The 21,851-nt window shown below is 41.7% G+C and overlaps 1 protein-coding gene across 1 annotated transcript in view; it reads right to left on the minus strand.

Annotated features, from left to right (window-relative positions):
- Window positions 1–21,851, minus strand: part of SPOCK1 (SPARC (osteonectin), cwcv and kazal like domains proteoglycan 1) — a 545,496-nt gene that overhangs the window by 499,948 nt on the left and 23,697 nt on the right. The window lies entirely within an intron of this gene.

Genomic DNA, 21,851 nt, shown 5'->3' on the forward strand with positions numbered 1-21,851 from the left:
TGCACTTGAATTTGATAAGAAGAGAAGGTGACCTCTAACATCAAATACAATCCAATTCCTTACACTGATCTACAAGGCCCTGTATGATCTGCAGAGCTCTGCCTATCAGTTCTCCCACACTTCTGCCCATTGAATGCACTCCAGACATCCTTCGTTGTAGTCCTCAAACATGCCATATTCATTCCCACCTCGGGACCTCTGCATTGCTGTGCCCTCAACCAGAATACCTCACCCCAGATCTTAACTCAGCTGCCTCTACTCAACTTTCTGCAAGGCCTTCCTGGCTGCTCTTATTTAACTTTTGTGCCCCCAAGGAGGCATATCACACATATCACATCTCCCTGTCCTGTCTTCTCTGCACGGAGCTCTATCCGAAATTCTAATATACAAACATGGTTGGTTTGTTGTCCATGGATGGCCCTATTAGAATGTAAAACTCACAAGAGCAGAGACCTCTTCCATCTTGCTCAAGTCTGTCTCTCCAGGATCTATAAATGTGCCTGGCACATATTAGTGCTCAATATATTTTTGTTAAATAAATGGAATCATTAATTAATCAGTCCATGTCTTGAGAGATCCATGAAACGTTACCTCCCTGGGTAGAAAATCTGTTTAAGGGTATGCGATGCTCAGGCAGATCTTAAAGAGACTGCAGCTTCAGAGTTACTACTTTCTTTTAAAACATCTGCATCCAAGACACTGGCAGCTGGGTATCATGCATGCTCGCATCAAATGGAAGAAAAGCCATGGGGAACCGGCTGAACACACAGCCAGCCAGAAAGGATACTTCCAGAAATGTCTTCATTAATGAAGCAGCTTTTTGGGGCAGCCCCTTGAAATGCTGTCAGTGTTGCTAATAAAACTCCCACAACTGTAGACTTTAGGGTGGGAGAGACAGGGGTAAGATCACTGGCATTCCACTGTAATTGAAATGAGAGCCTCCTGGAAAGCTTAGGCTGCAAGTCACAGTGTGCTCCGGGGCCTGTGTCTTTGTTCTGCCCCTGTCTCTGGGCTCTAATGAGGCTTTATGAAAAGCAGAGCTGCCTTTTAAGAAAATTTTATCCTAACCTAGAAACAGCAAAATGCAGCCAAGTCTCACTTACTGGTACTAACGAGATAGAGAGACAATAACTGAAACTCAGATAAATCAGAAATATCTTCCAGCAAACCTCTCTATGATCTAATAATAAAAACTACCACCGTTTCTGTAGCATCTGATTACTCACAAAGCACTTTCACATCCCACCATCTCCTGTGATCCTCAAACTCCCCATGAAGCCAGTGTTAACATCATCAGATGAAGAAACTGAGGCTCTGGACGACAAGGAGACTCATCCAGAGCCCCAGATAAAAGGCCTAAGGAGGACTCGAGTGTGACCCTCTGACTCTGCTGAAGGGGTTACCGCCCAACCTGTGCCTGCACCTGCTGGCACTAAAAGGCTTGAGCGAGAGAAAGTGGGAAGGTCCTGATGCCCCCTGTGCTTAGCCTTCTGGGCCAGGGACACCAGGAGGCCATATCCGGGCAAGCCTCGCGCCCTTATAACCACTTTATTTTCTCTTATTTTTCACTGGTAGAATTTCCCATTGTTTCTAGCATGCACATTTCTCCTTGACAGCCAGGATCCAGAAAAGACCCCAAAGGCAGGAACCACATCTGTTGTTCCTCCAGCAGCAGCCAGAGCCTGAAGCTTCCATCCACTCAGGCATTCAGCCCAAAGTTTCACTGCAGTTGGACACAGGCAAGGCCATGGCTCACACTCCGAGATGAGAAAGGCTTCCTCAGGTCAGACTAATTCTTGCAAGCCACAGACACTGGGCAGCTGAATTGTGCACCAGCTAAGGGGCAGGTTCGTGGTCAGACTGCCAGGCTTCGAACCCCAGCTCCACCACTTCCTACCTGTATGACCCAGGGCAAGTTACCTTGCCTGTGTGTTGGTTTCCTTATCTGAAAACGAGGATTATAGTGATATTGATGTCATGGGGCTACTGTGAGTGTTAAATGAGAAAATACCTGCAAAGCACTTAGAACGGTGTTTAGCATGTTAAGCAGGGGCTTAATAAATGTAAGCTATTATCATTAATTGCTCTTATTTCAGATATAATGCTCTTTAAAGGTTAAGAGAGTCTGCAAAGAAAGGGATGGGGAGGAACATATCCATATGTCAGAATGCAGCATGCTGAATAGTATCAGAGAGATGAACAAAGAGGTTAGGAGCCAAATATAAAGCCAAAAATTCATTAGAAGAAACAGGGAGAGCTTCACTGAGAACAGCAAGCTCATTCCAGCTTCAACAAGTGCTGACAGTTTCAGTACCATTCAGGGAGTGGCGAAGGATGAGGCTAAAGGGGTGAGCAGGAGCCAAATCATTCAGGGGCCTCATGGACCGCAGTAAAAATCTGGACTCAGTCCTGAAGACAATGAGGAGTCACCACTGAAGCATGTTAAGCCGGAATGTGACAAGATCAGATTTAGGTTTCGGAAACATGGAGCTCAAAGCAAGGTCCATATGGAAGGGGGCTTAAAGATAATGTGCTCCACTACTGGGTATATGCCCAAAAGAAAGGAAATCAGTATTTTAAAGAGATTCTACAGCCCCATATTTGTTGCAGCACTGTTCACAATAGCCAAGATTTGAAAGCAACGTAAGTGTCCAATACAGATGAATGGAGAAAGAAAATGTGGTACATATACACAATGGAGTACTATTTAGCCATAAAAAAGAATGAGAGTCTGTCACTTGCATCAATACGGATGGAACTGGGGATCATGATGTTAAGTGAAATAAGCCAGGCACACGAAGACAAACATCACATGTTCTCACTTATTTGTGGGATCTGAAAATCAAAACAATAGAACTCATGGAGATAAGAGTTGCAAGATGGTTACCAGAGGCTGGGAAGGGGAATAGGATTGGATTGGGAGGAAGAAGGTGGGGATGGTTAATGGGACCAAAAAAAAATTAGAAAGAATAAATAAGACTTAGTATTTGATAGTATAATGGGGTGACTATAATCAATAATAATTGTACATTTAAAAATAACTAAAAGAGGCTGGGTGCAGTGGCTCATGCCTGTAATCCCAGCACTTTGAAAGGCTGAGGCAGCTGGATCACAAGGTCAGGAGTTGAGACCAGCTTGGCCAATATGGCGAAACCCCATCTCTACAAAAAATACAAAAATTAGCCAGGCACAGTGGCAAGTGCCTATAGTCCCAGCTACTTGGAAGACTGAGAAAGGAAAATCACTTGAACCCAGGAGACAGAGGTTGCAGTGAGCCAAAATGGCACAACCGCACTCCAACCTGGGCGACAGAGCAAGATTCCATCTCCAAAAATAAAAAATAACTGAAAGAGTATAACTGAATCATTTGTAACACAAACGATAAGTGCTTGAGTGGCCAGGCACAGTGGCTCATGCCTGTAATCCCAGCACTTTGGGAGGTCAAGGAGGGCAGATCACTTGATCCCAGGAGTTTGAGACCAGCCTGGAAAACATGGCAAAACTCCATCTCTTAAAAAATAAATGCAAAAATTGGGCCGGGCGCAGTGGCTCAAGCCTGTAATCCCAGCACTTTGGGAGGCCGAGGCGGGTGGATCACAAGGTCAAGAGATCGAGACCATCCTGGTCAACATGGTGAAACCCTGTCTCTACTAAAAATACAAAAAACTAGCTGGGCATGGTGGCATGTGCCTGTAATCCCAGCTACTCAGGAGGCTGAGACAGGAGAATTGCCTGAACCCAGGAGGCTGAGGTTGCGGTGAGCCGAGATCACGCCATTGCACTCCAGCCTGGGTAACAAGAGCGAAACTCCATCTCAAAAAAAAATAAATAAACGCAAAAATTAGCCAGGTGTAATGGTGCACACCTGTAGTCCCAGCTACTGGGGGGCAACAGAGGGTGCTGAGGCAGGAGAATCACTTGAGTCCAGGAGTTTGAGGTTACAGATCATGCCACTGCACTCCAGCCTTAGTGATAGAGCAAAACCTTGTCTCAAAAAAAAAACAAAACAAAGCCTCGAAGGGATAGATACCCGATTTTTTTGATGTGATTACACACTGTATTCCTATATCAAAATATTTCATGTACTCCACAAATATATATACCATGTACCCAAATAATTAAAAATCATCATTTAAAAATTTTTAATTTTTTTATTATACTTTAAGTTCTAGGGTACATGTGCAGAATGTACAGGTTTGTTAATAGGCATACATGTGCCACAGTGGTTTTGCTGCATCCATCACCCCATCATCTACATTAGGTATTTCTCCTAATACTATCCCTCCCCTAGGCCCTGACCCCCTGCTATCCCTCCCCTAGTCCCCCACCCCCCGATAGGCCCCAGTGTGTGATGTTCCCCTTCCTGTGTCCGTGTATTCTCATTGTTCAACACCCCAAATTTTTAAGAATATGGAAAAGATAGTGTGGCAAGAAATGGTATGGGCCTAAATTAAGAGACTGACAAGGAGCCAGTGAAGATGAATTTGAGGGCAACTGAGGAGGTCAAATGGACAGGCCTGGGCAGGGTGGGGTGGTAGACACCAACAGCCTGCCAGTCTAGGTGACAGGATGAATGGCAATGCACTCACCATAATGAGAAGCAAGGGGAAGGAGAGCAGGTCTAGAAGAGGAACTTAGGTCTGCACATGGTGACTGTGCCGTGGAAAGGTGGAGGGGCCATTAGAGTGGGGAGGCTGCTGGGCAGATGAACAAGTGGTGTCTTGAACCTAGGAGAACAACTTGGACTGAAGACACGTATTACAGTGTGAGTATACATGTGGTAGCAAAAACATTCCTGGTGAATTAAATTATCCAGGAGAGATTAGTAAGGTGAAAAGAGGTTTGAGGACAGAACCCTGGAGAATCAGCAATATTTAAAGGTTGGAAGAAAAAATAGGACCCAGACAAAAAGAGCCAGAGGTATTAGAGAGACCATGCAGAAAACCTTGAGAGAACAATGCTATAGAAGCCAAAGGAGAGGAAGGGAGTGCCAGGTAACACCAGAATCCAGGACTCATGACAGAATGAGAAGTAACCAACAAGCACCCAAGCCCATCAATTTTGGTTATATTCATAAAATACTTCCATGAGAAAGATATAAGATACCAAAATAAATGAACACACTTCTCCAAATTTAGACTGTTGAAGAGACTACCAAATCAAACACACTTAATCTGCTTGTGATCTCACTGAGGTTAGAAAACAACTTCCAGCATCAGAAAGCTGCCAGCATCATGACAACTTTAAAAAAAAATTAAAATATATGACAGCTGAACACCATGGGCAAAGCAAAGCCTTGGAATATAAAATCCAAGTTCCATCCAAATTCCTTCTCATAACGACATTAAGACTAATGTATAAGCTTATAATTTCTAAAAATTGTAAACTCATCTCTTCCTGAGAGCCCAACTTGATTCCTGCTTAGCTGGAAAAGTTCTGTTGAACTGTCTGAGGTTTTTGCTACTAGATACACAGGCATGTCTCTGGAATACAAGGTCTGATCTGAAGCAACATTTCAAGTAGTTACACACTCAAGATACATTTCATACCCAACATTAAATGTCTTGAGTTACACACTCAAGACACATTACATACCCAATACTTATTTGCAACTGTAGCTATACATGCCTGGTTATTTGGCAATCACTCAAAATGAATCTGCTTGGGTAACTGATTATCACGCAACCACACAGTACTCAAGAAGTTGCCAAAAATCAATTCTGAGACAAGAGATATAGAATCACACTAAAGAATAGAAAAACAGACAACAAAAGAGTCTGGGTCTTCCAAGATTTCTGAGGAAGAACATATATTCCAGAATCCAGGGCTCAGAATCACAATGCATGCAAAATTACAGCACAAGGTCTTGGAACTTAATAACCGAAATCCACAGTGATCGTACACAACATTTGTCTCTTACCCCAAACCTCTTACATTCTGTTCATTAGATTTTAAGATCTACACACATAAATGAGATAAAATGGAACATAAGCCTAAAGACTTTATTACTGGTTTAAATACTCGCAATGCCACAATCTGCCTCAGACAAATCAGAGTCATGTGGCTAAATGTGCAAACAATTACTCGATTTAATTTCATCTTGCAGAAGTTGAAAGCAAGCTGTAATCACAGTGGATGCTGCTCATTTTATTCCAAAAGCCACCATCTTTTGTGTTCCTGATTGGATTTTATTCTTGGACACAAGCAGAATGGCTGACCAGAATTTCTTTCTGGGTTTCCATACTAAGCATGCTAATTCATAGGGTATTAAGAGAGTCATGCCTAAATAAAACAGCTGGATCTGTTCTGTCCTAAAGGGGCTTATTTCAGCTCCTTAAAGAGACAAGGTCCAAGCTAAGCCACTGCCCAAACCTTCAGACTGAACAGCTGGACAACTTATTTGCACTGAGTCCTGGAAGCTCATAAAGTCAACAGCCCTGGTCTTTAGGTGAAGAAGGAGCCCAAAGCCATTCTAGATCATAGTCTACCTTTAGATTGGTAGGTAAAAGCAGATTCCAGGATTAGTCCTAGTGCCCTGCTAAGGCCTTGGATAAGTTACTCAATCTCTTTGCCTCATCTTTTTCATCTGTAAAATGGAGATAACAGAACTTGCACGGAGTTAATGTGAGGAATAGATAAGAGTGTGCACCTTAAGAGTTTAGCACAAGACCTTGCATGTATTAAGTTTCCATGAGCATCATTAATAGCTAATAACCTAATAGAGAAAAATCTGTATATGAGTTATCTATGACTTCATAACAAATTACCCCAAAGCTTAGTGGCTTAAAATAGTGAGCATTAATGAGCTCAGTTTCTCTGGGTCAGGAATCTGGGCACAGTTTTGCTCAGTGCCTCTGCCTCAAGACTCCTCACAGGCTGCAATCAAGGGATCTGCCAAGGTTTCATGGGAAGCTTGGAGGGAGGGAGGAGCCACCTCAAAGTCCACTCACATGGTTGTTGGCAGGATTCAGGTCCTCAGGGACTACTGGACTGAGAGCCTCAGCTCCTCACTGGTGGCTGGCAACCAGAAGCCTCCCTCTGTTCCTTGACACATGGCCTAGGTCTCTGGTAGGGTAGCCTAGAGTATGGCCACTGGCCTCCATCAGGGCAAACAAAGAAGGCAGTAAGAGAGGGCACACAAGCTGGAAGCCACATTCTCTCTGTAACCTCATTTCAGAAGTGACATCCTATACTTTTGCAATATTCTACTGGCTAGAAATGAGTCACTAGGTCCAGCCATACTCAAGGAGAGAGGACTACACAAGGGCATGAATGTCAGGTGAGAATATTTGAGGACCTCCTGAGAGGTGTACCTATTGCAATCCGAAAAGCCAAAATCTTCACAATGAGCTTCCAACTCACTCTTTCCTTCTTTCAACAACTATTTGAGTACCTACTTGGTGCCAAGCACTGTACAAGGGCCCTGAAAACGTATTAAAGAAAACAGACACACTTCTGTTCTCATGAAGCATATAATCTGGCAGAGGAAACAGATATTAAAGAAAACAAATTGTCATTGACCTAAAGGCTTGACAAGGGCAATGAAGAAAAATTTACATCTGATAATATCGTGAGAGGAATGTGATCTGCTTGGGATTCAAATAAGGCTTTCCTAAGGAGGAGACCCAGGCTGACACTAAAAGGATGAGGAAGAGTTAACCAGGTAAAGAGCATGGCCAGCCAGGAGACAGCATTTCAGACACAAAGGAAATAGAGTTTATGAAGGCTGCAAGGTTGAAAGTGTTTTGTACATGACAGGGGCTCAGCAAATGGAAGGGTGGAGGCCAGATAAACAGTTTTAATAAAACTCACTTTGGTCTCAAATCCTCCACACTTTTAAAACATCCAGTGCCTTCAGGGCTTAGAATTATTTTAATAATTTTTCTATTAAAACAGCTTTATACAGTAGGACACACTGTCTGTAACCAAAATCAGATCTCACTCCAATGGACTGCTGCTCACCAAAAGACTCACTTAGAACAGTCTCCTCATTCCATTTCTTAAAATTCAATCAATTTTTACGTAGTAATGCTGCTTACTGACTCCTGGAGTTAAAGAGAACAGAGGAATGCCAATACATGGCAGAGGTAGACTGACACACTCAAAGATGTTTTTCTTTTGATTCTCATGGTTAAAGAATAGACCCAGAAACAGACACAGCCCAGTGGGCATTTAAATTAAGAACTTTCCTGCAAGCCATTTGAATTCTGCCAATGCTTTTTCCTGTTTACCAGCAAGCTGTAGGTTCAAGCATCAGCCATAGAAGGACACATTGCAATACATCTGAAATCTGATACATTTGTACAGGAAAAGAAATTAACAGATGCTCATTATATCCACATTAACCTGGGCTGATATACTTATGACAAATGGCTTACTTACACTGTCATCCTATTGACAAAGGACCATCTTTTCTATTGATACTGCAAAATCCCCAAGTACACTGTCAGTAGCCAATACATACATAATAATAATGCAATGGAAGTTTTCGGGGAGAGTAACAAATTTTTATTATGCTCAAAAATTGAGTGTCAGCTGAAAGTCAGCTATGGGAACTGCCCGCCTTCAGCCCCACTTCCCACAGAACCAGTACCAGGATGGAATTCCCAAAGTGAAACCCACAGGGAGAAGGAAGCAGGCATGATCACAGTTACATGCTTTCCTGGGTCAAGAAGCTGTGGTGAGATAAAACTGAGAAAGAAAGGCTGTTCCCTGGAACACACACACATCTGCCAACAACTGTCCCCTCACTCACCTCACCACAGCTAAGGCCCATGATAATAGGAGAAGGGGAGTCAGGAATGATGGGCCTGCAGAAAACCACTTAATAAAAGAGTTCCTTAACCTTTTAAAATAGTTTTGTAAACTGCAGGAAGCTGGAGGGCCCTAAATTTAGAGTCTGTGGGCAGATAAAACAAGCCTCTGGCTGAAAGTTGAAAGAACTGGATTCCAGCATCAACTAATTAACTCTTTGGCTTTTAACAATGGCTTCAATGAATCAATTAACAAGTTATTATTGAGTGGCTATTACATAGCCAGTGCTGAGAAAGCTGTGGGCTTGATACAAAGGCTGTTAAGAGTTCATTGCTTGCCCTCAAGGAACTTAACATTTTAACTCAGGAGGAAAAAACTAATGTGTAGTCAGCTTGTGTAGTCAGCTTTTCAGAACCAGCCAGGAACAACTTTGCTATTCAGTCATTCAAGAGTTGGAACCTTTAAATATAAAAGCTTTTCAACAGTTAAGTGCTTTTACCATGGAAATCTTTCAGAAATATACTATCTTACCATTCCCAGTTTTTCTTAAAGGCACGAACCCTGGTTCTTATCAATATTAATAAGAGTTATGCAAAAAAAAAAGTTAGGAGATCCTACGGTAAGTTTGGGAAACAATGGGTTGAAAAGTTAAATGGTATCTTTAACTATAGAACATGTTAGAGCCCTTTAAAAACTAATGTGTACTGCACATATCTAAAGGAAATATATTCTTCTCTAGGGAATCATTTATTCTCATGGGATTAAGGTTCAGTGCAACATACTTTGGAAAGACTGTGCTATACATATCCCATCCTCCTTGAGTAAATGTTCCCGATGGCTCAGAACAGTCTTATGGGGATGGACTGGTGATATGGATGAGCTGCTGCAGGGAAATGCCTTTCCTCCATTGGCCACCCCCACCAAAGAGGCTATTCCATGGGCGGTGGCTGTGGACACTACTCAGTCATGCTCCATTACTGACTATGCTGCTATACAGTGGGCTTTCAGAGCAGCTCAACCTTGACATTCCCATCTGGGATCCAGAGGCTGGCTGTGAAAACCTCCCAGGACCTGGGACACTCTTCACTCCATTATGCTACTGTAAGTTATCTCCTACCCTTGAAGCTCCAGCTCCCTTAGAAAGACTCTAGACCACACTGATCTCCTGCTCAGTTCAGAGCACAGATGCCCTGCATGATGTTCGTGGCACTCACCTGGGCTCTGCCTTATGCATTTCAAAGCCATCCACAATGAAATGTATTTGACCATTTGTTGTGGATGGATTTATGGGGCATCCTCAGCTAAACAATGTGTTCCAGAAGAGCAGTGTCCTTGTGTCTTCCTGTGGCACTGAGAACATACTTTAAATTTTTGCTGATTGATCAAAAAAAAATTAAAGAGAAATGTAAGGTATTGTTATGAAAAGAGGTCAGTCAAGCTGGGTCAGCCAGCCTGGCACTGGCCTTCTGAGATAAGAGCTATGCTGTTTTGTCTTATCCATGGGCACAGTGTGGGAGGTGAGGCTGATCCCACACTGTGATGATAGTATTAGCAAGAAGTCCAAACCCAGGCAGAGGTAGAAGAGGCCACAGGGACATCCAGAAGGTTTCTGAAGGTACGGCTGCTGAGCACAGTGCCCTCGAGACCCCAGCATGCCCTGACAAGTGGTCAGCCATCTCCAAGTCTAGTGTGGTGGCTCACCCAAGAGCTGTGTACTCTGCAGTCCACAGAGACTGCCTTGGTACCAAGCCCACCGAAGCCAGAGAGGAAATCTGATTTCTTAAAATCACTGGTCACTGGTTCACCAAACAGTAAACAGAAAAAAATTATAGCTTCCCTCTCTCCAATACTAAAAGGGAGAATCTGCCTGGAGGAAGCTGCCCAGTGGTCTGGCACACTCCCCAGCCTCACGGGAAGCATGATAGCTAGGAGCATGAGTAACTGGAGGCAGATCAGCCAGCTCTCTAGTGGTTAGTCATCCAACCTTGGGCAACATGGTTAATGTTCAGAGCCTGTCTTCTTGTGTGTAAATGTAAATACGGGGAAAAGTTTTTTCATAGGGTTGTTGTGAGAGTAATATGAGTTAATTGCACAAATTCCTCAGCCCAGCACTTGGCATGCAGTAAATGCTCACTAAATGCTGGCATTACTGATCAACAGCTCCACCTGCTCTGTGCAGGACTAAGCTCTGTTCAACTCTCTAACCCAAACTGAAATCTCCAGAGCCACATGGGGTGACCCTGGGCTGATCTATTCAGATGATAGAGGCTTAATAAATGACACTTATTTTTTGCATAATTAGATTTGCAGATTTTGCTGCCCTCCCCACCAAATCATAATACTCCCCGAAATCAAATTACTTGTATATTTTTACTTTTTTATTTCTTTGCTACTCAATAGCTATGAGGATTTGGGCAGCTTCCTTATCTGTAAAAACGGAGATGATGATGGCACCTATTTCATTCAGTTGCTGCAAAGGTTAAACGGAATACAAGTAATGTGCTCAGGCCATAGAAATTTCTCAGTCAATAGTAGCTGCTATTCTTATTTGTGCATCTGTATTTGCCAGAATCAAGAAAAAGACCCATCACCACTGCTGTTTCCACCACAGCATGGCTAACAAACATTGCTGGAAACTGCAGGACCCCGGTGACTATCATAAATTAATGTGAAAGCCCAGCATAGATAATGATGGCTCCTGGAGGCCAGCCGTCAGCAGATCAGATCCATGGCAAAGTGCACCACACCTAGGAGGGCAAGGTCTCAGCAGCCAGAAAAGGAGTGTCTCCCAAGAGCAGGATGGGCCCCATCACTCCCTCCACTTCTCGGCAGGGAAATAAGAGGCTGAGAACAAAGTGATCAAGAAACTCCACAGCCTTGCAATCAGTGAAGAGGTAATCACACATCCATGGGACCTGAGGGCATGGAAAATAATAGGGCAGAGTGACTTCACCCAGTAGACTGGGCAGGAGAGGAGAATAGAGCAACTGACAAGGGTGAGCAGAAATAAGAGGGATGAAAACATCCCTCAAGTCACAAATTGAGGTGCCAGATTCAGACTCTCTCTCCACTAATGAATTCATCTGGAGGGTGGCTTGCCGAAGACTCACTGCCATGAACTCATAGGAGGACACATCAGGGGCCCTGGCTTACTGCGGCCAACAGACACTTCACACAGTTGGAGTGGACCTTAGGAACAAGGACACTTCATGAGTGCTTTAGTCTGCGGCTGCAATTCTCCAGAGGCAGGGTTTCTGGTCAGACAGGAGCAATCTGCATCATACTATCTTCTCTTTGACTCCCCCATCACCACCTCATCCAGGAAGAAGGGATTCTGCTCAAACCTTAAAAGAATGTCTTAAGTACACACACAAAAAATGCTCAATGCAAACTAACATTTCACTGAGATCTCATGTTTTTCCTATCAGGACAAAAATCCAAAAGGCAATCACTCAGTCAGTTGGGAGAAAACAGACACTCACATGTGCCACTGGTAGGGGCGTTAACTGGGGCAACCCATGGAAGGGGAGTGTAATTTGGCAATATTCATTAACATAATGCATATACCCTTGAACCAAGCAAATTCATTTCTCAAACCTACAGATATAGCTGCACATGAACGAAATGAGGCTTCCCTAAGATTATTCATTACAGCATTGTTTTTAACAGCATAACATAGGAAACAACCCCAGTTTTCACCAATAGGAGACAAGGTAAATAAATCAAAATACATTCAGAGAATGGAATACTAGGCAACTTTCAAAAAAAAAAAAAAGAAAGAAAGAAATAGGATCCAACAGAAAAATGAGCAAAATTCATAAAATATCCACACAAATGATTTGAGAAGATGCTCTACTTCACTTACAATAAAAGAAATACCAATTCAAACCACACTGTGATACCATTTCTTACCTATCCTGCTTGCAAAAGTCCAAATGCTTCATCACATATTCTGTTGGCAAAGCTGCAGGAAGAAAAGCACTGTTCTATGTTGCTGGTTAAAGTGCAAAATGGTTCAGCCCTGTGGAGAGGGATTTGGCAATTGCTGACAAACCTGCATATGCTTCTGCTATGACCCAGCAATTCCCCTCCTAGGAATTTACCCCAAAGATACATACTTTTGCAAATACGAAACAACAGATGCACAGGTTATTCACTCACCCTCAGGAATATGCCAGAAAATGTTCAAACCACCTAAATGTTCATCCATAGGAGACTGGCTGAATAAACAACTACAAATCCACACAATGGGAAAAATTCTGCACCATATGAAAGAAAAAGATCTTGATAAACTGCTATAAGCTGTTTCCATGTATTGGTAAGCGGAAAAAAAGGAAGGGTCAAAACTAAACATGTATACATATATACATATGAGAAGAGAGGAAATAAAAACATACGAATATACATCCTTGCTTTTGTAGAAAGAAACAGAAATAATAAAATAGTAGCTACCGGAAATGGTTCTCACAGTGGGTAGGAGGAATGGGGGTTGGGGGGAAGGACAGTAGCAGGGAGTAAGATTTCTATTCTCTATATAGTTTTGATTTTGAACATAAATGTTTTATATTTTCAAGAAATAAATTTTAAAGTGATGAACAAAGCACACCCTAAAGTTGAATACAAATAGTAATAAGCAGACCTAATTGTATATTAACATGGAAACAAAATCACTGTAAAAATAATAATTTGTCCAAGTAATTTTCAAAACACCACTCCTTTAAATCTTTAAAGGCATATACCATAAGAACAAAAAGAGCTGGCTGTCTATAGCACCTGAATTATTTTCTTCGCACTGTTAGGACAACCTCACTTCACAACTTTAATAAAGCTAAATGCCCATCAATCAAAGAGTGGACAAAGAACCTGTGGTGTATATACATGATGGAATACTATGCAGCCATTAAAAGGAATGAATTAACAGCATTTGCACTGAACTGGATGAGACTGGAGATTATTATTCTAAGTGAAGTAACTCAGGAATGGAAATCCAAACATTGCATGTTCTCACTGATATGTGGGAGCAAAGCTATGAGGACACAAAGGCCTAAGAATGATACCATGTGACTTTGGGGACGTGGGGAGAAGAGTAGAAGGGGGTGAGGAATAAGAGACACATATATGGTGCAGTGTATACTGCACAGGTGATGGGTGCACCATGATCTCACAAATAACCACTAAAGAAGTTACTAATATAACGAAATACCACCTATTCCTCTATAACTTACGGAAAAATAAAAAAGAAATCTTAAACTTTTGTAGGTTTGTTGTATAATCAGTACTGTAATTCCTAGACTCCTGAATACACTGTAGAATACAATAAATAAGTATATGTACTGATATTATTTGGAATCAGGGTTCCCACTGTGGGAAAAATAAAGAGCCTATTTTATGAAGTCTAATGGTATGGTGTTAGATTTACACTGAAACTATCGATATGAGCTCATAATTTTTATCATTCCTACCTCTGTGTAGTTAAAGTGCCTAAAAGTAATGACAAGTCCCAAACGTGGCGTGCACACCCAGCCCCCAGATCTTGGTTTGTAAATACCAGTCCTCATTAGAAAGAACCAGGATTCTTCAAATCTGATTCCAAGACTCAGGAAATGCAAGATAAGCCTAGAATATCTCATTATGCCAGAAAGTAAGCAAGTTCTCAAAAGAACAGAAAAGCAAGCTTGAAAGGGATCCCAGAGTCAAATTTGGGACAATTAGTGCATCAACAGGTGCAGCAATGTCCACAACAACATGCTGAATGGTAACTGAACTGAAAAAAAAAAAAAGTCCAGGAGTCCACAGTGTTACTAACAAAGTGGGAGAGCAATGAAGCTCTTCTTTACTAAAAAATACTAGTGAAAACATTTAGGTAGAACTGGAAAATCATCACTTTGCAATGTAATACTATAGGAAAGGGCCATTAATGGATGCTATAGTCATTGGGTAAAGGTTGTGAAGAACAGGATATTCACATGCTCTCAAAATTCCAACTTACAGATTATTTATTGGATACAAAGGAAACAGAGTGCCTTTACACTGAGCTAGCTGGCAGCACACTCCCTTAACCAAGTGATCAAACTAAGCATCCCCAACAGTGAGACAAAGTGGCATTAGACATCTTATGTGATACAGTGGGAAGTGTAATACAGAACATCACTGCTGTGGTCTTCCTGGTGAAGTGCCTGATCAGAGTCCAATAGTGAAGAAGCAACCAGGCAAATACAGATGGGGTAACATTCAATAGGACAACCTGCCTCAACTTTTGAAAAACAGCCATGTCCTGAAAGACCCCCCTTCCCCAAAGTGGTAGCAGTACTCTTCTCTTTTCTAGATAAAAGGTGACATAACAACCAAATTCAATATCTCACAGATCCTGGAATGGAAGAAAAAAACACTTACATATAATGCTTTTGTAAAGTAACAGAAAATGTTTTTCAACAAGGTTCTGGCTAAAGAAAGTAAGAAGTGTTAAGGCAGACTTGATAGCATTATTATATTAATGCTAAACTTGGGTCTGATAATTTTGTTATTGAAAACATGAGATACTTAGTTATTGCATCACTTAAAGTGTCCTTTTTTTTTTTTGAGACAGGGTCTTCCTATGTGGTCCAGGCTGGAGTGCTGTGGCACAACCATGTCTCACTGCAGCCTTGAACTCCTGGGCTCAAGCCATCCTGCCAACTAGCCTCATGAGTACTTGGGACTACAGGTACATCATGCTGGCTAATTTTATTCTTTGTAAAGATGGGGTCTCATTATGCGGCCTAGGCTGGTCTTGAACACCTGGCCTCAAATAATCCTCCTGCCTTAACCTTCCAAAGTGCTGGGATTATAGTATGAGCAACCAAACCTGGCCTAAAGGGTTTTAAACACACACAAAAAAAGATGAAGATGTTGCGGCAGATCCAAGATGGCTGAATAGGAACAGCTCTGGAGTGCAGTTCCCAGTGTAAGCAACACAGAGAGTGAGTAAACACCGCATTTCCAAATGAGTTATTACTGCCCAAAGACAAGGAGATTCCCAGGTTGAAAAGCACCATGAGTTCCCAGCACAGCTGTTTTACCCAGCACAGCAGGTCTCCACACAAAAACTCACAGCAGCCAAAAAATCTGGGCAGCTATTTCAACTGGCGCCTCAAACACCTGGAAGACAGAGCCACCCATTCAACTGAAGAAAAGGGGGCTGAAGCAGGGAACCAGGTGATCTGACTCAGCCGGTCCCACTCCTACAAGACCAGCAATCTGAAACACTCTGGACTCTGAGTTTCGCAGCAAGCGCAGCTGGACCCAGGAGGGTCCTGCTCTGTTGGAGAAAGGGCATCTGCCATCACTGAGGCAGTCTGCCATTACTGAGGCAGTTCTAACTATACCTCTATAGATAAAACCACAAGTAAGTTCACCCAACAAGTGGGCAGAGCCCACAGCAGCTCAGCAATGCCTCTGCTGGCAGAGTGTGACTAGGCTACCTCCTTGCTGGGCAGAGCAGCTCTGAAAAACGGCAGCAGCACATCAGAAACTTATAAATAAAGCCCCACCTTCCCAGGACAAAGCACCTGGGGGAAAAAAGGTGGTTATGAGTTTGGCTGCAGCAGACTTAAACGTACCTTCCCAGCAGCTCTGAATAGAACAATGGAGCTCACAGCTCAGCACTTGAGCTCCCATAAGGGACAGACTCTTCAAACAGCTCCCTGATGCCTGTATATCCAATGAGTCACCTCATAAAGGAGAGCTCAGGCTGACATCTGGCAGGTATCCCTCTGGGACTAAGATAACAAAAGAAGAAACTGGCAGCAACCCTTAGTGTTCTGCAGCCACCACAGGTGACCCCCAGGCAAGCAGGGTCTGAAGTGGATCTCCAGCAGTCCTACACCAGAGGGACCTCACTGTTAGAAGGAAACTAAAAAGCAGAAAGAAATAACTTCATCATCAATAAAAAGGATGTCCACTCAGAGGCCTAATCTGAAAGTCACCAACTACAAAGACCACAGGTAGATAAATCCACAAAGACAGGAAGATACCCATGCAAAAAGGATGAAAATGCCCAAAATCAGAATGCCTCTCCTCCTCCAAGGGATCACAACTCCTCACCAGCAAGGGAACAAAGCTGCATGAAGAATGAGTCTGATTACTTGACAGAAAACGGCTTCAGACGGTGGGAATAACAAACTTCTCTGAACTAAAAGAACATGTTCTAACCCAATGCAAATAAACTAATAACCTTGAAAAAAGGTTTGACAAAATGCTAATGAGAATAAACAACTTAAGAAGAATATAAACAACTTGATGAAGCTAAAAAACACAACACGAGAACTTCACGAAGCATACACAAGTTTCAATAGCCAAATCGACCAAGCAGAAGAAAGGATATCAGAGATTGAAGATCAACCCAATGAAATAAAATGAGAGGCAAGATTAGAGAAAAAAGAGTGAAAAGAAATAAACAAAGCCTCCAAGAAATATGAGATTATGTGAAAAGACCTAATTGATGTTTAATAAGTGTACTCGAATGTGATGGAGAGAATGAATCCAAGTTAGAAAACACTCTTCAGCATATTATCCAGGAGAATTTCCCCAACCTAACAAGGCAGGCCAATATTCAAGTCCAGGAAATACAGAGAACACCACAAAGATATTCCTCAAGAAGAGCAACCCAAAGGCACATAATCTTCATATTCACAAGGGTTGAAATAAAGGAAAAAATGCTAAGGGCAGCCTAAAAGAAAGGTTGGGTTACCCACAAAGGGAAGCCCATCAGACTCACAGCAGATCTCTCAGCACAAACCCAACAAGCCAGAAGAGAGTGGGGCCAAAATTCAACATCCTTAATGGAAAGCACTTTCAACCTAGAATTTCATATCCAGCCAAACTAAGCTTCATAATTGAAGGAGAAATAAAATTCCTTTACAAACAAGGAATTGCTGAGAGATTTTGTCACCACCAGGCCTGCCTTACAAGAGCTCCTGAAAGAAACACTAAACATAGAAAGGAACAACCACTACCAGCTACTCCAAAAACATACCAAATGGTAAAGAACATTGACACAATGAAGAAGCTGCATCAACTAATGGGCAAAACAACCAGCTTGCATCAAAATGGCAGGATCAAATTCCCACATAACAATATTAACCTTAAATGTAAATGGGCTAAATGCCCCAATCAAAAGACACAGACTGGCAAATTGGATAAAAGGTCAAAAACCTTCAGTGTGCTGTATCCAGGAAACCCATCTCACATGCAAGGACACACATAGGCTCAAAATAAAGGGATGGAGGAGGATTTACCAAGCAAATGGAGAGCAAAAAAACAAAAGCAGGAGTTGCAATCCTAGCTTCTGATAAAATAGACTTTAAACCAACAAAGATCAAAAGACACAAAGGTATTACATAATGGTAAAAGGATCAATGAAACAAGAAGAGCTAACGATCCTAAATATATATGCACCCAATACAGGATCACCCAGATACATAAAGCAAGTTATTCATGACCTACAAAGAGATTTTGACAGCCACATGACAATAGTGGGAGACTTTAACACTCCACTGTCAGTATTAGGCAGATCAACGAGACTGAAAATTAACAAGGACATCCAGGACTTGAACTCAGATGTGGACTAAGCAAACCTAATAGACATCTACAGAACTCTCCACCCCAAATCCACAGAATATACATTCTTCTGAGCACCACATTGCACCTACTCTAAAATTGACCACATTATTGGAAGTAAATCACTCCTCGGCAAATGCAAAACAACAGAAATCATAACAAACAGTCTCTCAGACCACAGTGCAATTAAATTAGAACTTGGGATTAAGAAATTAACTCAGAACCACATAACTTCATGGAAACTGAACTGGCTCTTGAATGGTGACTGGATAAACAATGAAATGAAGGCAGAAATAAAAATATTCTTCAAAATCAACAAGAACGAAGACACAACATACCAGAATCTCTGGGACAAATCTAAAGCAGTGTCTAGAGGAAAATTTATAGCAATAAATGTCCACGAGATGCAAGGAAAGATGTAAAATCAACACCCTATCATCGAAATTGAAAGAGCTGGACGAGCAAGAAAAAAAAAAAACTCAAAAGCTAGCAGAAGACAAGAAATAACTAAGATCGCAGTAGAACTGAAGGAGACAGAGACACAAAAAAACCTTTCAAAAAAATTAATAAATCCAGGAGCTGGTTTTTTGAGAATATCAACAAAATAGAGCACTAGCCAGATTAACACAAAGAGAAAGAAGAATCAAATAGATGCAATAAAAAATGGTAAAGGAGGTATCACTACCAATTCCACAGAAATATAAACTACCATCATAGATTACTACAAACAACTCTATGCACATAAACCAATAAACCTGGAAGAAACAGATAAATTCCTGGACATTTGCACACTCCCAAGCCTAAACCAGGAAGAAGTCGAAACCTTCAATAGACCAATAACAAGGGCTGAAGTTGAGGCAGCAATTAATAGCCTACCAATAAAGAAAAGCCCAGAGCCAGAGGGGTTCACAGCCAATTTCTACCAGACATACAAAGAGGAGCTGGTACCACTTCTTCTGAAACTATTCCAAACAATCTAAAAAGAGGGAATCCTTCCCAAATCATTGTATGAGACCAACATCATCCTGATACCAAAACCCGGCAGAGACTCAACAAAAAAAACTTCAGGCCAATATCCACGATGAACACAGATGCAAAAATCTTCAATAAAATACTGGCAAACTGATTGCAACAGCACATCACAAAGCTTATCCATCATGATCAAGTAGGCTTCATCCCAGGGATGCAAGGCTAGTTCAACATACGCAAGTCTATAAACATAATCCACCACATAAACAGAACCAAATTTTAAAAACCACATGATTATCTCAATAGATGCAGAGAAGGCCCTCAGAAAAAATTCAACAGCCCTTCATGCTAAAAACTCTCAATAAACGAGGTATCGACAGAACATATCTCAAAATAATAAAAGCTATTTACAACAAACCCACAGCCAATAACATACTGAATGGGCAAAAACTGGAAACATTCCCTTTAAAATCTGGCACTAGACAAGGTGCCCTCTCTCACCACTCCTATTCAATCTAGTATGGGAAGTTCTAGCCAGAGCAATCAGGTAAGAAAAAGAAATTAAAGGTATTCAATTAGGAAAGGAGGAAGTTAAATTGTCTCTATTTGCACATGACATGATTGTATATTTAGAGGACCCCATCATCTCAGCCCAAAATCTCCTTAAACTGATAAGCAACTTCAGCAAAGTCTCAGGATACAAAATCAATGTGCAGAAATCACAAGCATTCCTATAGACCAATAACAGACTTAAAGAGAGCCAAATCAAGAACAAACTGCCATTCACAATCGCTACAAAGAGAATCTAATACCTAGGAAAACAACTAACAAAGGATGTAAAGGACCTCTTCAAGGAGAACTACAAACCACTGCTCAACGAAATGAGAGAGGACACAAATGGACAGAAAAACATTCCATGCTCATGGTTAGGAAGAATCAATATTGTGAAAATGACCATACTGCCCAAAGTAATTTATAGATTCAACACTATCCCATCACATTACCTATGACCCCCTTCACAGAACTGGAAAAAAAAACACCTTAAACTTCATATGGAACCGAAAGAGAGCCCGCATAGCCAAGTCAATTCTAAGCAAAAAGAACAAAGCAGGAGGCATCACACTACCGGACTTCAAACTATACTACAAGGCTACAGTAATCAAAACAGCATGGTACTGGTACCAAAACAGAGACATAGACCAATGGAACAGAACAGAGACCCCAGAAGAAACACCACACATGTACAACCAACTGATCTTTGACAAACCTGACAAAAACAAGCAATGGGGAAAGGAGTCCCTGTTTAATAAGTGGTGTTGGGAAAACTGGCTAGCCATGTGCAGAAAACAGAAACTGGACCCCTTCCTGACACCTTACACTAAAATTACCTCCAGATGGCTTAAAGACTTAAAATAAGGCCTAACATCATAAAAACCCTAGAAGAAAACCTAGGCAAAACCATTCAGGACATAGGTATAGGCAACGACTTCATGACTGAAATGCCAAAAGCATTGGCAACAAAAACCAAAATAGACAAATAGGATCTAATTAAACTCCCGAGTTTCTGTACAGCAAAACAATCATTAGAGAAAACTGACAACCAACAGAATGGGAAAAATTTTTTGCATCTACCTATCTGACAAAGGGCTAATATCCAGAATCTACAAAGAAAGACGACAGATTTACAAGAAAAAAACAAGCCCATTCAAAAGTGGGCGAATGACATGAACAAACACTTTTAAAAAGAAGACATATATGAGGCCAACAAACATATGAAAAAATGCTCATCATCACTGGTCATTACAGAAATGCAAATTAAAATCACATTGAGATATACCATCCCATGCCAATTAGAATGGCAATCATCAAAAAATCTGGAGAGGACAGATGCTGGAGAGGAGGTGGAGAAATAGGAACACTTTTACATTGTTGGTGGGAGTATAAATTAGTTCAACCATTGTGGAAGACAGTGTGGCGATTCCTCAAGGACCTAGAAATAGAAATTCCATTTGACCCAGCAATCCCATCACTGGGTATATATCCAAAGGATGATAAATCATTCTATTATAAAGACACATGCACATGTATGTTCATTGCAGCACTGTTTACAATAGCAAAGACCTGGAACCAACCCAAATACCCATCAATGATAGACTGGACAGGGAAAATGTGGCACTTATACACCATGAAATACTATGAAGCCATAAAAAACGAGTTTGTGTCCTTTGTAGGGACACGGATGAATCTGGAAACCATCATTCTCAGCAAACTGACACAAGAACAGAAAAACAAACACTGTATGTTCTCACTCATAGGCTGGTGTTGAATAATGAGAACATATGTACACAGGAAGGGGAGCATGACACATTAGGATCTGTTGGGAGGCAACAGGGGAGGGACAGCAGAGGGTAGGGAGCTTGGGGAGGGATAACATGGGAAGAAGTGCCAGATATAGGTGATGGGGGGATGGAGGCAACAAACCACATTGCCATGTATGTACCTATGCAACAATCCTGCATGTTTTGCATAGG

This window comes from Saimiri boliviensis, chromosome 1 (assembly GCF_048565385.1).
Source record: "Saimiri boliviensis isolate mSaiBol1 chromosome 1, mSaiBol1.pri, whole genome shotgun sequence".
Lineage (NCBI taxonomy): Eukaryota > Metazoa > Chordata > Mammalia > Primates > Cebidae > Saimiri > Saimiri boliviensis.